Source organism: Engraulis encrasicolus, chromosome 11, assembly GCF_034702125.1.
Source record: "Engraulis encrasicolus isolate BLACKSEA-1 chromosome 11, IST_EnEncr_1.0, whole genome shotgun sequence".
Lineage (NCBI taxonomy): Eukaryota > Metazoa > Chordata > Actinopteri > Clupeiformes > Engraulidae > Engraulis > Engraulis encrasicolus.
In genome coordinates this window covers 51406072-51421162 of record NC_085867.1, presented here as the reverse complement: position 1 = coordinate 51421162, position 15091 = coordinate 51406072, and positions in this window count along the sequence as shown.

Below are 15091 nucleotides of genomic sequence, written 5' to 3'. Positions count from 1 at the left end.
GGTATGTGCAAAATGGTTCTAGTTCTATCTTGTTCCATTCAAGGGATTTGTAAAATGACCACCCCCACCCTGTGTGAATTGAGAATAATCTCACAAGATTCAAAATTTTGTTTATTCGTCCCGACGGAATAAGTCTTGGGCATAGTATACATACACGTAGCTGCCACATAACACACAACACATGATGCTACAAGTTGATGATGACATTAAAGGATTTTCATCAAAATAGGCTATATTTCTTGTGGAAGACCTTCATGCACCATTTTCTCCCCAATGGACACATTGATATGCCTCTTCTGCATAGGAATAAGTAGGGGTGAATATAGGTGCTTATCACATCTTCATGACATTGGTAGCTATATTAAATGTATTGGTTGGGTGAGGCTGGTAGTGATGATCGACCTCAGGGCCGTCGTTAGGCCTATTTTAGGGGGGCTTTAGCCCCCCCTACATTTGTATTAGCCCCCCCTGAAACGATTTTGCAAAAAAAAAAAAAAAAAAAAAAAATTTTTTTTTTTTACATTTTTCCAAAAAAACAAATGAATTAAAGCACTGAATACGAACCATCAAGAAGGCAAGTTAATCTGAATACAAGTTCCTGGTTGCTTATTGTGTAATGCCACTTATATCCTACAATAAAAGCAGGGTGCACAGCAGTGTGTTATGCGGGGGGGGGGGGGGGGGAAACAGGTAAAGGATTGTGCTTTGTGACTAAAAACACCTCAGGAAAAGTGTAATTACTTACACGGATGAAATGTTCAGACCCAAAGTAACTTAATTTTTACTCACAATTCCCTTGTAATAAATCAATTTGACATTGTCTTGAAATTATAGTTGAGCTTTAATATTTGTCTTAGCAGTTTGAAAACACACATGAACTGATTAAAATAGCTACTAATGGAGTAAAAATGACCAAATATCTGCCAGGGATGCATAGTTTTCCAAGTAAGGAACCTGTTTGAATGAATCGCTTCCTGACCACTGCTTCTCCTGGAGATGTGCAGTTAGTAACTCCTTAAAGTTCCTAGTCCTTGTGTAAATTATGCTCTCTGCATTTTTATCTAATCATTTCAACTTCCGTAGGGCCTACATAATATTCATCAGTTGAAACATTTTAAAAGGTTTTTTTTTAGCTTACATATAAGGAATGTTCATTAAAATGTGAATTAAAAAAAAATCACTGTAACTAGTGTTTAAAAATCGGTATGGTGCTCTTAAAATAATTGTTGAAGAAGACGCTTTTGCACACCTCTGTAGGTGGGCAGGTGCGTAGGATATTATCCCAGTGGGGTTGTCATTCAAGTGTAAAGAAATCCTGCATACTGTCCATTCCACCAACAAACTTTAATACAACATGAAGAAGGTCGGATGACCGAAACAATGTATTGAATTTTGTTGGTGGAATGGACAGTGTGCGGGATATCTTTGCTCTTAAAATAATGAATTCATAGACAAAACCTTAGCAGGTGAGCTGAAAATTTTTCGGCGCGCGCATTTTCTTCTTCTGGGGCTAAGCCCCCCCTGTCTCTCAAACCTAGTGACGGGCCTGATCGACCTGTTGTAAAACTGTATTGGAGACAGGTGGTTAGAAATTAAAATTCATAGCAGGCCAAATAAATAATCAGCTAATTGGTGGAATCAGGACAATTTTTACATTATTGTTTATCTTAATGTTATAATTATTTTATTATATATTATATATTATTGTATTAGATGATCCATCCCAACCCCTATTCTCTGAATACTCCCCCTCCCCTCAGGACTCAGGTACAGGCTACCTTATTTTAAACTTCTAAAATCTTAAAATCATTTGTGCCTAGAAGTATTCAACTTTTTAACAAGTTCAGACAATTTAACTTTAATATATGTACTACATGTATACAGGACTTTTAATTTTAAAGGGACACTGTGTGAGATTTTTAGTTGTTTATTTCCAGAATTCATGCTGCCCATTTACTAATGTTACCTTTTTCATGAATACTTACCACCAGCATTAAATTCTAAGTATTCATTATGACTGGAAAAATTGCACTTTTCATACATGAAAAGGGGGATCTTCTCCATGGTCCGCCATTTGAATTGCCAAAATTAGCCATTTTTAGCTGCAAAAATGACTGTACTTGGACCATACTAGAAAATATGTGTTTAATACTTAGTAAACATTCATGTATGTAAATATCAAATTTGGAAATAGGCAGCCAAATTTCAATAAGCAGCATAGCTGCAGTACCTTTTTTGACCATTTCCTGCACAGTGTTCCTTTAATTTTTATGTTGTACAAATGTAAATGTCCAAGGATTTGTTCTATGGCTCCTAAACGCAAGACAAATTCCCTTTGGGGACATAATGGTTTCATTCATCCATCCGTCCATCCATCCATCCATCCATCCATCCATCCATCCATCCATCCATCCATCCATTCATTCATTCATTCATTCATTCATTCATTCATTCAATCAATCATTCATGACATTAAGCATCATTTCGGCTAACAGCTAATTCAAAGACAGCTTGCATACTTCTAAGCCTGAGGAGGTTGCTGGCATTCACCATAAGGCTTTTGGAAACATTGGAAATGTAGACCTATAAATGGATTAATGAATAGTTCGCTTTACAGTCACCATGGGTTTTCAAAACAAAGTATTGAGCCTGGTATTTTCTGGTACCATGATGATGACCATGTGGTCATTAATGGGCCACAACATTCTACTGATTCACATGGAATTACAATTGATGCAGATTGCAATATACTAATTTAACAAATATTGCAATAAACAACATGCAACACGCAAACAAGAGCAAGTATTTTAGGGAGAAACTGGTCTTTCCTAATATGTCGTCTTGACAAAGAATCTCCATTAAGTCCAGTTTATGGCATTGGCTGCGCCTCAACTCGGTCAGTAAAATTCTGAAGCCTCAGATTTAATCACTTTTTAAAAACTGTCTGATAACTTCAAAGTTTGGGTATTGCCACTTCTTATACTTTGTTGGCAAGCAGACAACAGTGCATGTGGCTTTGATTAATTTCATACTTACTTCATACAGTATTCTTCTAGTCACACACTAGAAACACATTTAATATGCAGATGCACACTTATGCTCAAATGTCATAGCAAGAGACAGCACTCATACCAGTCTGCACAAAAGAATGTGGTTGGTTGAGCTGTCTGCACACCGTGTTATGATTGGCTATGAATAGTTTCCATAGGAATGTGATTGGTTCTGCAGACACTCTGCAGTCCATGGCCCGGAGACTCGTAAAAGAATCTAGAGACCTCAAAAAGTTTCCTGACTTCCTCAGATGAACAGTAAGGTGAAAAACCCATTGCTCTCTCTCTCTCTCTCTCTCTCTCTCTCTCTCTCTCTCTCTCTCTCTCTCTCTCTCTCCAACAAGATCCCCAGATGGAATATGAAAGGGATATTTCACAAGATGTCATGAAATGTCATTCTTTTCTCAACTCTTATTTGTACCCAGATGACATATGACCAATGCTTCAGTCAAAATACAGAATACAGAAGAGAAAAGGTGATTTCCAAACAGATGATACTAGCTGAAAGGACGGATATGAGGTTATAATGCCTAAAGCTTTGGAAAAGGCAGCATCCTGTTAGTGTCATGATCCTATGTGGACCATGAGTCAGTCTTTGTCACCCTATTCCATAACTTGCATCCATAGATTGTAGAATAGAACTATACACTCTCACTGATCCTTAGTCACGTACACACTTTCCTCCCCTAGCGTCTGCACTGGGTGGAGCATTACAAATGAGGGTGGGCTATGATTGTCATGGTGGGGGGTGCCGGAGTATATGGTATATTAGCGAGGATTGCCGGCTTTAGTTTTTAAGTTTCGCCTCTGCGCATTGGCAGATCTGTTTGGTCTTTTATTTCACATTTTTCACCTGTAGCCTTGGCCCTTGATTGTGCCTCAGGAAGGTTCAGAGGGCCTTAAGCAAGGGAAACATCAGAGGAGCAGGAGGCAGATGGGCCACCAGGGAGGACTGGGCTTGGATTGTCTGTTGGGGAACCTTGGAGAAATATGGCAAACATCTCAAAACTGTTATAAATCATTGTGTTTTTTGATGAACTAAATGTTTCTCAGGCTGTGAATGTTACGGGTATCCATCCATTTATTGTCTTCCTATCATCTCTCTCTCTCTCTCTCTCTCTCTCTCTCTCTCTCTCTCTCTCTCTCTCTCTCTCTCTCTCTCTCACACTCACACTCACACTCACACTCACTCACACACACACACACACACACACACACACACACACACACACACACACACACACACACACACACACACACACACACACACACACACACACACACACTGACTGTACGTCCATGCCAGACTCCTACTGAGGCCTGGCATCAGTGTGCTCACTGTAATTTGAGATCCAAAGCTTTGAATTCCTCTGGTGATGATTTGTGATCTGAAGACCAAGACCTTGACTTAGAGCTCAGCTGATGTAAAGTTGGAACTATGAAAGTCTTCGGTCATGCAAGGCTAAAAAGAACCAGTGGCCCTTTATTGGGTTTCAAATCGCTGTTCCCCCCCCCACAGCCAGGAAGTTATCATGATGATGATGATGTATGTATCTTTTGACAATGGTTAAAGGGAGGTTTTGGACGACATGACTCAGCATGGATTGGCCATGATGAGAGGAGCTCAACATCATTGGACTTTCAAGCGGTAGTTGTTTATACCTGTTTCGCTTCCAAAGGGAACTTGCTGGATGTCATTGCGAGAATAATACAGAGGTGTTACTTGTCTGACAATCAGGAAGTGTGGAAGGGCCCAGGGCCCACTTTGTGGTTGTAGTTCAGAAGCACCGGGTACTCTATTGTAATATGCTGTAGAGTCTGACGAGCGACACCTTCGGAATTTGTTTTTTATTTTTTTATTATTTGTATTTTTCACAAACATCAATAAACATTACACATCTACATCTCAATTCAGTCATCTGTTTTTTCCTATTTTGCAACAACACGACACAGAAACAAATATACCACATTCTGAATTTGTAATGATCAGATAATGGACCATAGAGTGTCATCTTAAAGGGACACTGTGTGAGATTTTTAGTTGTTTATTTCCAGAATTCATGCTGCCCATTCACTAATGTTACATTTTTCATGAATACTTACCAACAGCATCAAATTCTAAGTATTCATTATGACTGGAAAAATTGCACTTTTCATACATGAAAAGGGGGATCTTCTCCATGGTCCGCCATTTTGAATTTCCAAAAATTGTACTGTACTTGGACCATATTAGAAAATATTTGTTTATTACTTAGTAAACTTTCATGTAAAGATCAAATTTGGTAATAGGCAGCCCAGTTTCAATGAACAGCATAGTTGCAGTAGCCTACCTTTTGTTGACCATTTCCTGCACAGTGTCCCTTTACTGTAAAGTAGGCTACAAGTTGTATTACAATAGAGGATTAGCCTGGCGAGCCAAACCCGGGAGCAAATTCAATTTGCGACCTCTAGGCTAATAGAGGATAGAATGACACTGAATGGTAAGCATAAGCCTTGTATGAGCTTTCTTGACAGAACTTAAACCAGAATTTATTTTCAGTTTGCCTTTTATGACGTTACTTATCTCTTAAAATGAAAGTGTTATGCATGCCACCTACTTGTATGGAATTACACAGATGCAATACATAACGTTCAACAGTATGGGCAACAATGTAATGGGGAGTTTTATATTGGACATTACATTGGAAATTCACAATACAAATGTGATATACAATAGGAGCCACTGATTTGACAACAAGTTTCCTTGCCTGCACCATGCAAGGTCCCTGCAAGGTCTGGGCAATCACCAGTGACTTCCATACATTAACACCTAGTCACATGGTATGGAATGGGGGAAATACCTCAAAATTAATGAATTGAAACATATACACATTTCCTCATGTACCACAAGGCTTATTTACAGTATACTCCATTTGTATTTTGAATGTCAAATGGATGTTCAATATAAAAACTCCCCCGTTGACAATGAGGTCGGAGGACAGAGGAACGGGAAAGGGCACAAGTTTGGGGAAATCCAACTCAAGCGGAGGTGTGCTCAGTCCCTCTCAGTGCCATACAGGGATGAAGAATTCCACCACCCTCCAGACGACTCACGCCCAGCTGCAGTCACCTCAGTTGGACTAATGTCTGGCACAGTGTGACTCAGACACTAACCTTTTAAATACACGCGCATACACGCACACACACACACGCACGCACGCACGCACGCACGCACGCACGCACGCACACACACACACACACACACACACACACACACACACACACACACACACACACACACACACACACACACACACACACCTCCATCTCCCTCCATATATAGATTGTCAGTCTACCACTCTCTTTCTTGTAATCTCTCCACGCCCCCCGCCCCCTGCACACACAAACGCACACACACACACACACACACACACACACACACACACACACACACACACACACACATACACACACACACACACACCCACTAACACTTAGCGCAACTTTTTTTTCTCTGTCAATCTAACATTTGCTAAGAGCTTATAGACTTACATGTCGTGCCAGTGTGGTGAGTTTGTTTATGAAAGCCAAAAGGTGGGAGTGAGAGAGTGGGAGATGTGATCCCTTACTTAGCTGAAGTGTGGGTGGCCCACTGCCCTCCATCCCCAGCTTCGGGGCTGTTAGTAGCCAGCTAATCTGCTTTAGCTCGCTGGATCTGTTTACCTGTTGAGGCCCAAGAGCACAACAAAACCCTGAGATGTGTCGATAGTGGATCACAGAGAGAGCCTTATTGAGTGGAATGCTAGAAGTAACATTTCCCCTAACGAAGCTCAGCTATGGCGTCACAGTGCAACTGGTTTACATTCCCTGGAAATGTAATTGAATTAAACTGGAAATGGATGGGGTGGTGATAGTTCATGTTCTGTGTGTAACAAACATCTTAAAGGTGCCCTGTGTAATTTTTGTGTTGTTTATTTACAGAATTCATGCTGCTCATTCACGAACATTACCTTTTTCATTAATACTTACCATGCCCATCAAATTCTAGTATTCATTATGACAGGAACAATTGCACTTTTCACACATGAAAAGGGGGATCTTGTCCATTGTCCGCCATTTTGAATTTCCAGCAATAAACATTTTTAGCTGCAAAAAATATTGCACTTAAGTCATACAAGTAAATATTAGTTCACTATTTAGTAAATATTCAGGAAAAGATTAAATTTGGTAGACCGTACTGTTTCAATGAACTTTTTTTCTTGAGTGTTTTAGTCTGGCCTATTGGCAAATGTCGATTTCTGTTGAACTCATGAGCTCAGCACTGTGGCAGAGAACTCCGTGTTCTTGGCGAGGCTGTTAGCAGCTCCTTACAGGCAAAAAAGCCACAAGTGAACACTTTGAGTGTGTGATTTAGGCATGGAACTGTGGTATGTTTAGGGTTGATGCTGCATGCAGCTGGTCTTTTAAGACAAGGGCACTGAGAGCACAAAATGAACTCTCTTCAGAATTTAAAAAATGTCATTCTAGTCTAATCTCTTTTAGACTGCTCTGAATCCTCCTCTGAGTTTTTTTTTTTCAGTCTAATGCTGAGTTGGGATGCTTAAATCTACAACCTCTAAAGAATCATCTGCGCGACATGAAGAATTAAGCCAGGGAAATTCAAATTACTTCCAGTCAATAATTCATAGCTGGCATTGTCATTTTCCTGTACTCTAATTTATTGTGCTTTGATGGTGCTCAGCATGCTACAGCATATGGGATGAGTATCGCTCAATCCCTATAATATGTTTCTAAAACACATAAAAACATTTTTGCTGTGCATTTTAATGTAATACTTACTTGACCTGCCTTTGGGAGACTGTTGTTGTAGACTCTACTAAAATGATCATGATTATATGCATACCTCTGACGTGCTGCCGGTAATTAGCTGGCATAGCACACAGATAATTCTGAAAATGACAGGTGTGATGTGTAACATAAGAATCTTCTAGAACACAGAATAGAACATGGCACATGTAATCCCATGACACAGTAATACCGTACAAGAAAGTTAGGACATTTTGAACTTCCCACAGAGTACCACATAGCACTAGCGCTTTCCTCCCAGACCCCTGCAATATGTGCAGGACCACCCTTAAAAACAGAGACGCAACAAATGGTTCAGCCAAGACTGGAAACATACAGAGCGGGGAGACTCACCACTTAACCAGGCCTGACACCTTTTGCACAATACCAAATGGTCCATCGCATGCACAATTTGAAGGACATTAGTATGAGACTTGCTTCTTTTTTCATGCAACTTTTAGAATCTACTGCCAAATGATTTGCTTTGTGTGTTACAATTTTACTGCCTTTCTTTCTGCAAGATGATCTTAAAATATACCTGTAAACAAGGTGGCTATTGTTGAATTTATAAATTATTATGGATTTAATGTGTCATAGCATCACTTTCAAGGCAAACAAGAATAATGTCTATGCATTTTTCCAGCATGCTTTGGTTCGACACTCGACAGGACAATTCAAATAAAGATTTGGGTGATAATAAGCAGGCAACCAGTAGAGTAAACGGAAGGCCAGTCTGTTTGGCCAGATTTGGGCACTCATCTGGTAAAGTTGCCTCAGTGAAGAGTTTCCCCCTGTGGTGGATGAGAACACTGGGCTCCCTGCACTACACACTTACCCAAAAAGTCTGTGTGTGTGTGTGTGTGCGTGTGTTTGTGTGTGTGTGTGCGTGCGTGCGTGCGTGCGTATGTACGTACGTATGTACATGAGTCATTTGTACTTTACTGCCTTTTCGCCAGTCCAGTCTGCTCTGCTGGGCGTGTGTAGTTGTCTGCCTGCCTGCCTGCCTGAGGTGTATTCTTTCTGCTGATTTTATTTACACACCAATTACCCAGGCAACCAAGCAAACAGTAACCCCCCTGCGCTACTCTACTCTACTCTACTCTACTCTGCCTAGAGCCGTGTAATAAACGGCCCATTTGCTGTTGACCTACCAGTCGCACATCTGGACAGCTTACACACTGCTAGCGTGTCCAGGTGTAATGGGAGGAGTGTGTGGATGATAAAAGAGAGAGAGAAAGTGTGTGTGTGTATGTGTGTGTGTGTGCGTTCGTGCGTGCGTGTGCGCATGCGCATGTGTGTGCACGCAAAAGCAGCAAATATACGGAAATATACTTTAAGAATCCTGAGGGAAGTTAGTAGGGATGCAAATGATTAATCGATTAATCGTCTTTAATCGATCGATGCGTTAATCGATTAAAAACCATTAATCGCAATTAATCGACAATTCAACTGACAAGAGACCCAGGTGAAATGGGCATGTGAAGAGTGTGTGTGAAGAGAGGTGTGAATAGTGGGAATATTTAAGTCACCTTTGGATTAAAGAATTGAAATAGATTTAATTGAAATGTGGTATATTATCTCAATTTTTAATTAACATTTTTAGATTTAGTAGGTTTTTTTCCGAGAAACATTGACATTTCGGGGCGAAACACCGCTTATCAATTAATCGTAAGTCGATCGATAAGGCTATCAACTAATGATTAATGAATTAATCGATAATTTGCATCCCTAGAAGTTAGGTCTCTGTCCAGCAGCATACAGTGTTTTACACACATAGAGTATCTACACTCATGTCCTTGAATCACAAAGATCTTATCAAGTGTAGGAGGGACCACAAGGTAGGACGGAACACACGGGTAGCTCAGTTCAGTAAGTGTAGTCTCACAACAACCTTATGTATCAGATTATCTTGGCCTACATGTGTCCATATTTCATCATATGTATGCCCTCATGCTGTACATCACACATACACAGTACTATCATTTATTGCTTTAAATAAGTTTTCAGTCCATAAATGTACTGTGCTATAAAAGACTAATCTTCGCACTGTCAAATTGACAACAAGCTAACTTTACAGTAAAAGGACTCACTGATGGGTATACTGAATCTGTTAGCCAGGGCCGGATTATCCATAAGGGCCAGTGGCTGCATGCCTAGGGGCACCAACCATTTACAGCCAGTTAGGGGGCACCACATGACACAAACTTCACAAATATTGTTCATAAAGGGGGCAGTTGCCTGGTGTAGTGTCCAGGGGCACCACCATGTCTTAATACGGCCCTGAGTCAGCCAACCTCATCCTAACACAAGCCAGTGCCAGACACTGCCCTCCCCCTCCTCCTCCCCCTCCCCCTCACCCATACACAGTCTCTTAATTCAGTGGGGATGACATGTTAGTCCTCCAGGATGCTTGGCCTGTTGCCTGGAGATGGCTTCCTTTCCCAGCTGCACCGTTGCTCTGTCATCAATCAAATAGATATGAAAGGGAGGGGCCAGTGTGCTGCTCCACCAATCAGGCGCTACGGGGGGAGATTATGGTGCTTTGCTGTGGAGAGGAGGGGGCGAGTGTTGTCTGAGTATGTGTATGTCTTGTGTGTCTGTATGAATAAGTGTATGTGTGTGTGTGTGGGGGGGGGTGGGGGGGGTGTCTCTCTGGTCCAGACCAGTTCCTGTTGGAGGGAGATTATGGTGCTTGTGGAGGAGAGGAGGAGGCGAGTTTTGTAGGAGTGTGTGTGTGTGTGTGTGTGTGTGTGTGTGTGTGTGTGTGTGTGTGTGTGTGTGTGTGTGTGTGTGTGTGTGTGTGTGTGTGTGTGTGTGTGTGTGTGTGTGTGTGTGTGTGTGTATGCGTCTACTGTATGTAGGGGATGGTGTCGGTGGTGGTGGTGGTGGGGTATACTCTATAATGCAAACTCAACTCATTCGTTCTCTCTCTCTCTCTCTCTCTCTCTCTCTCTCTCTCTCTCTCTCTCTCTCTCTCTCTCTCTCTCTCTCTCTCTCTCACATACACACACACACACACACACACACACACACACACACACACACACACACACACTCACACACACACACACAAACGCACAAACACACATGTACCTTATCAACAAAGAGTTAAATTCTGTACCCAGTTTCTCTCCGCAGAGTTCTCCACTTTTTTATATACTTCATCTTCATGCTCATGTCTGTCATGTGGAGAGAAGTAAACAGGGGAGAATGAAAAAAAAAACAAGTAAAACAGAGAGCGAGAGAGAGCGAGAGAGAGAGAGAGAGAGAGAGAGAGAGAGAGAGAGAGAGAGAGAGAGAGAGAGAGAGAGAGAGAGAGGAAAAGGAAGAAAGAGAGAGAGTGGGGTACTCGGTTCCAGAACCTCTAGGCTCTGATGACATCACCTTCTCCTCTGGTCCCAGCACATCTGGAAGTAGTTGAGTCTGGGGGTTGGGAGAGAGAGAGAGAGAGAGAGAGAGAGAGAGAGAGAGAGAGAGAGAGAGAGAGAGAGAGAGAGAGAGAGAAAGAGAGAGAGAGAGAGAGAGAGAGAGAGAGAGAGAGAGAGAGACGGGGTACGGGAAGGAAAGGAAAGGAAAGGAAAGGAAAGGAAAGGAAAGGAAAGGAGCAGGGCTTCTTGTCAGGGATGAGGGGGAGTTCTGGCTGAGCAGAGAGCATTTCATAACAAGTGAGGTTCTCAACTCAACTCAGCACATCCACATCAGCAGCACTAAGAGAGAGAGAAAGACAGAGAGAGAGAGAAAGAGAGAGAGAGAGATAGACAGACAGACAGAGAGAGAGAGAGAGAGAGATAGAGAGAGAGATTAGAGAGGGGGTAGTGGTAGAGTGGGTGAGAGAAGACAGGAAGCAGGAAGCCAAAGGGAGACCTGTCATCATTTAGTCTTCTAGACTCAAGACCATATCGGTGTTTTTTCCAGAACTGATCTCAGATCTGTAGCACTCAGCTATGTGAGTGGATGATGGGCACGTGGTACACTCTCAGCACTGCACCAGGTGTGTCTCACTTCCATCAACACAGAGGCCCAACACCAAGGAGGGAGACTTTTCCCCTTCCGTCAAGCAACCAGTAATGATTTCATGAAAAAAAACGTTTGTTTTGCCAAACTGTGTGCTCACCAACTATTATTGAAAAAATTCAATCAAAAAGCATACAGCTTCGTTTGTAAGTTCGACTCTCATTATACACCTTTCCAGGTTTGGTGATTTTTTTTCACCACAGCACAGCAGATGGTTTTACTCTCTCTCCATAACACGCCTGGCCCTTGTAAACAGTTAGCCTTCTCTTCTCTTTTCTGCAGTTTATTCTCTTTCTACACCTGTGCTTCAGTTGTGTCAAGGGGCCAAGCACAGCCTATCCTCTCTAAACAGTTTATCTGAAAGCTCCATCACTGTCTGTATGTTCTCTGTAGTCTTTTGGTCAAGCGCTCGCGTTTATTTCAACGCGAGACTGATGGGAGACATGTGGAGCCAGTGTTGCCAGATGTACGATAATTATCGTATTTGTATTATATGGTCCATTTTGTCCGCTGTACGATCAAAGACATGATGTACGATAATTTCAGAGTTTCAAATAATTTCATTTAGTTGCCTTGAAACAGCCATTTGGTTCTTGTCTGATAACTTCCTCCCCAAAACGAGGTTTTGGTCCGATAGTTCAGCATTTTCAATTTGGCAACACTGTGTGGAGCTAGCCCATTCTGTGGACATTTTTGGGTGCACTCTCTCGTTTGGCCACCAGGGGGCGTTTGATTGCTAGGCAGCAGCCCAGCTGCGGTGCGGTTTTTATGGCGTGGAATTCTCCTGTGATCTGCCGCTGCCTTCTCTTGTTCTATTCGTGCTTTCTTCCTCCGCTCCGTCCCCTGCTTTCTTTTCCTTATTATAACCCGACAATCTCCTCTTTCCCCCCTGTGTGTGTGTGTGTGTGTGTGTGTGTGTGTGTGTGTGTGTGTGTGTGTGTGTGTGTGTGTGTGTGTGTGTGTGTGTGTGTGTGTGTGTGTGTGTGTGTGTGTGACTGTGTGTGCGTGAATATCTTTGTGTGACTGCGCATGTGTGTCTGGAATGTACTGTGCAGACGGAGAGCACATATGTGAAGCGTTAAAGACAAACGTGGGCTATTTATCTCTCTTCTCTTCTCTTCTCCTTTTCTTTCCTCTGCCTCTGCCATGCTTGTAGGATCCCCCCCCCTTTCTCAGCACCTCCACTCTCTCTTTCTCACTCTCTATCTCTCTCTCTTTCTCTCTCTGAGTCACTCTCTCTCTCCCTCTGTCTCTGCCTGGCTCTCTCTCTCCAGTCAGTCCTGCAGAACACAGTGGGCCAAGAAGGCTATAGAAGACCCAGTCCAGCTGTACGCTCTGGGTTCACTTGTAACTGTATACAATACATAGCACACTCTGCGTACTGTACAATTCTCACAGTTCCATATTAATTCTCTCTCTTTCTCTTTCTCTTTCTCTCTCCCTCTCGCACACACACACACACACACACACACACACACACACACACACACACACACACACACACACACACACACACACACACACACACACACACACAGATACACACACCATATTACTGTTCCAGGGTGTAGCTCCAACGGTTATGAGGTCACACTTTAACGTGTGCCAGACAACCTCAGAAGGCCAGTGTAGTGGTGAGCTTCACACAGTGAGTTTTATGATGTTTAATGTCACTGGCAACCAAACGCCTTTTGCTGCAGTTTCTGTTCCCTCTGCGAAGGCCTCTGTAGAGTTGTACGGTGTGTGTGTGTGTGTGTGTGTGTGTGTGTGTGTGTGTGTGTGTGTGTGTGTGTGTGTGTGTGTGTGTGTGTGTGTGTGTGTGTGTGTGAAGCTTTGGGTTTACCAAATTAAGGTTCTTGACAGTAGCATACATTAGCGCTTGGCTATGGAAAAGATGAATTTAATGTCTGTCCTATGACGGTAATGACTTACTTGCTAGTTGTCTAAAATAATATACGTACATGAATTGTTTTTCCCCCACTGCTGGCCTTGATGTGAGACCCGCCTTACTTCTTTGTTACCCCGTACCGCTAATTAGACACCATCGTCTACTATAAATATACAGTGCACTGTGTGCATGTGTGCTACTATCCATTTTAATCCAATTACACAGTCTACACATTTAAATGTCACCCCTACCCTTTCCCAATTAAAATGCGCTCTCTCTCTCTCTCTCTCTCTCTCTCTCTCTCTCTCTCTCTCTCTCTCTCTCTCTCTCTCTCTCTCTCTCTCTCTCTCTCTCTTCACACACACACACACACACACACACACACACACACACACACACACACACACACACACACACACACACACACACACACACACACACACACTCTCCCTTAGATAGGTGGTTTACAAGTCTACAAATCAAGCTAACTGCTTGGTGTTCATCCCTACCCATCCTCAGTCAAACTGAGGACGTAGGCCATGCACACCAAAAAGTCCTAAAATAGGCAAGACGTTTCAAAGAATGGGACCTCAGTGATTTGGTGACACTTTCACAGCTCTTATATGATAAGTTAAAGCGTGGGGTTTGTGGGCAGACAGAGGAGGTAACGCAGGGAGATGTATATTGCCAGTTCCACTGACAACTTTGGCTGGGGCCCAGGACAAAGTCATCCAAATGTCCCCCCCCCCCCCCCCAATTCAATCAGTAATGTAATGAGAACCCAATTCTAGGCCCCCTCTCTCCCTGGGCCCGGGATAACTGACCCCTTCATCCCCCCCGTCGGCTTCCCTGTATATTGCCTGCTGGTGTTGTTGGATGCATCCAGCTGCGGATTCTGTGTTCCTCTGCTCAAGGCAAGCACCAAGCACCATATCACAAGTCATGGGCAGTCATGGGTAAGCGGTTAGGGCGTCAGACTTGTATCCCAAAGGTTGTCGGTTCGACTCCCGACCCGCCAGGTAGGTGGGGGAAGTAATTAACCAGTGCTCTCCCCCATCCTCCATGATTGAGGTACCCTGAGCATGGTACCGCCCTGCCGCACTGCTCTCTTGGGGCGCCATTGGGGGCTGCCTCCTTGCACGGGTGAGGCATAAATGCAATTTTGTTGTGTGCAGTGTGCAGTGAACACTTGTGTGCTGTGTCACATTGACAATGGGAGTTGGAGTTTCCCAGTTGGGCTTTCACTTTCACAGTCGTCACTGTTCAAAAAACTAACATGTTACAAGATAGTAGCATAGTTAACTCCACAAACCCA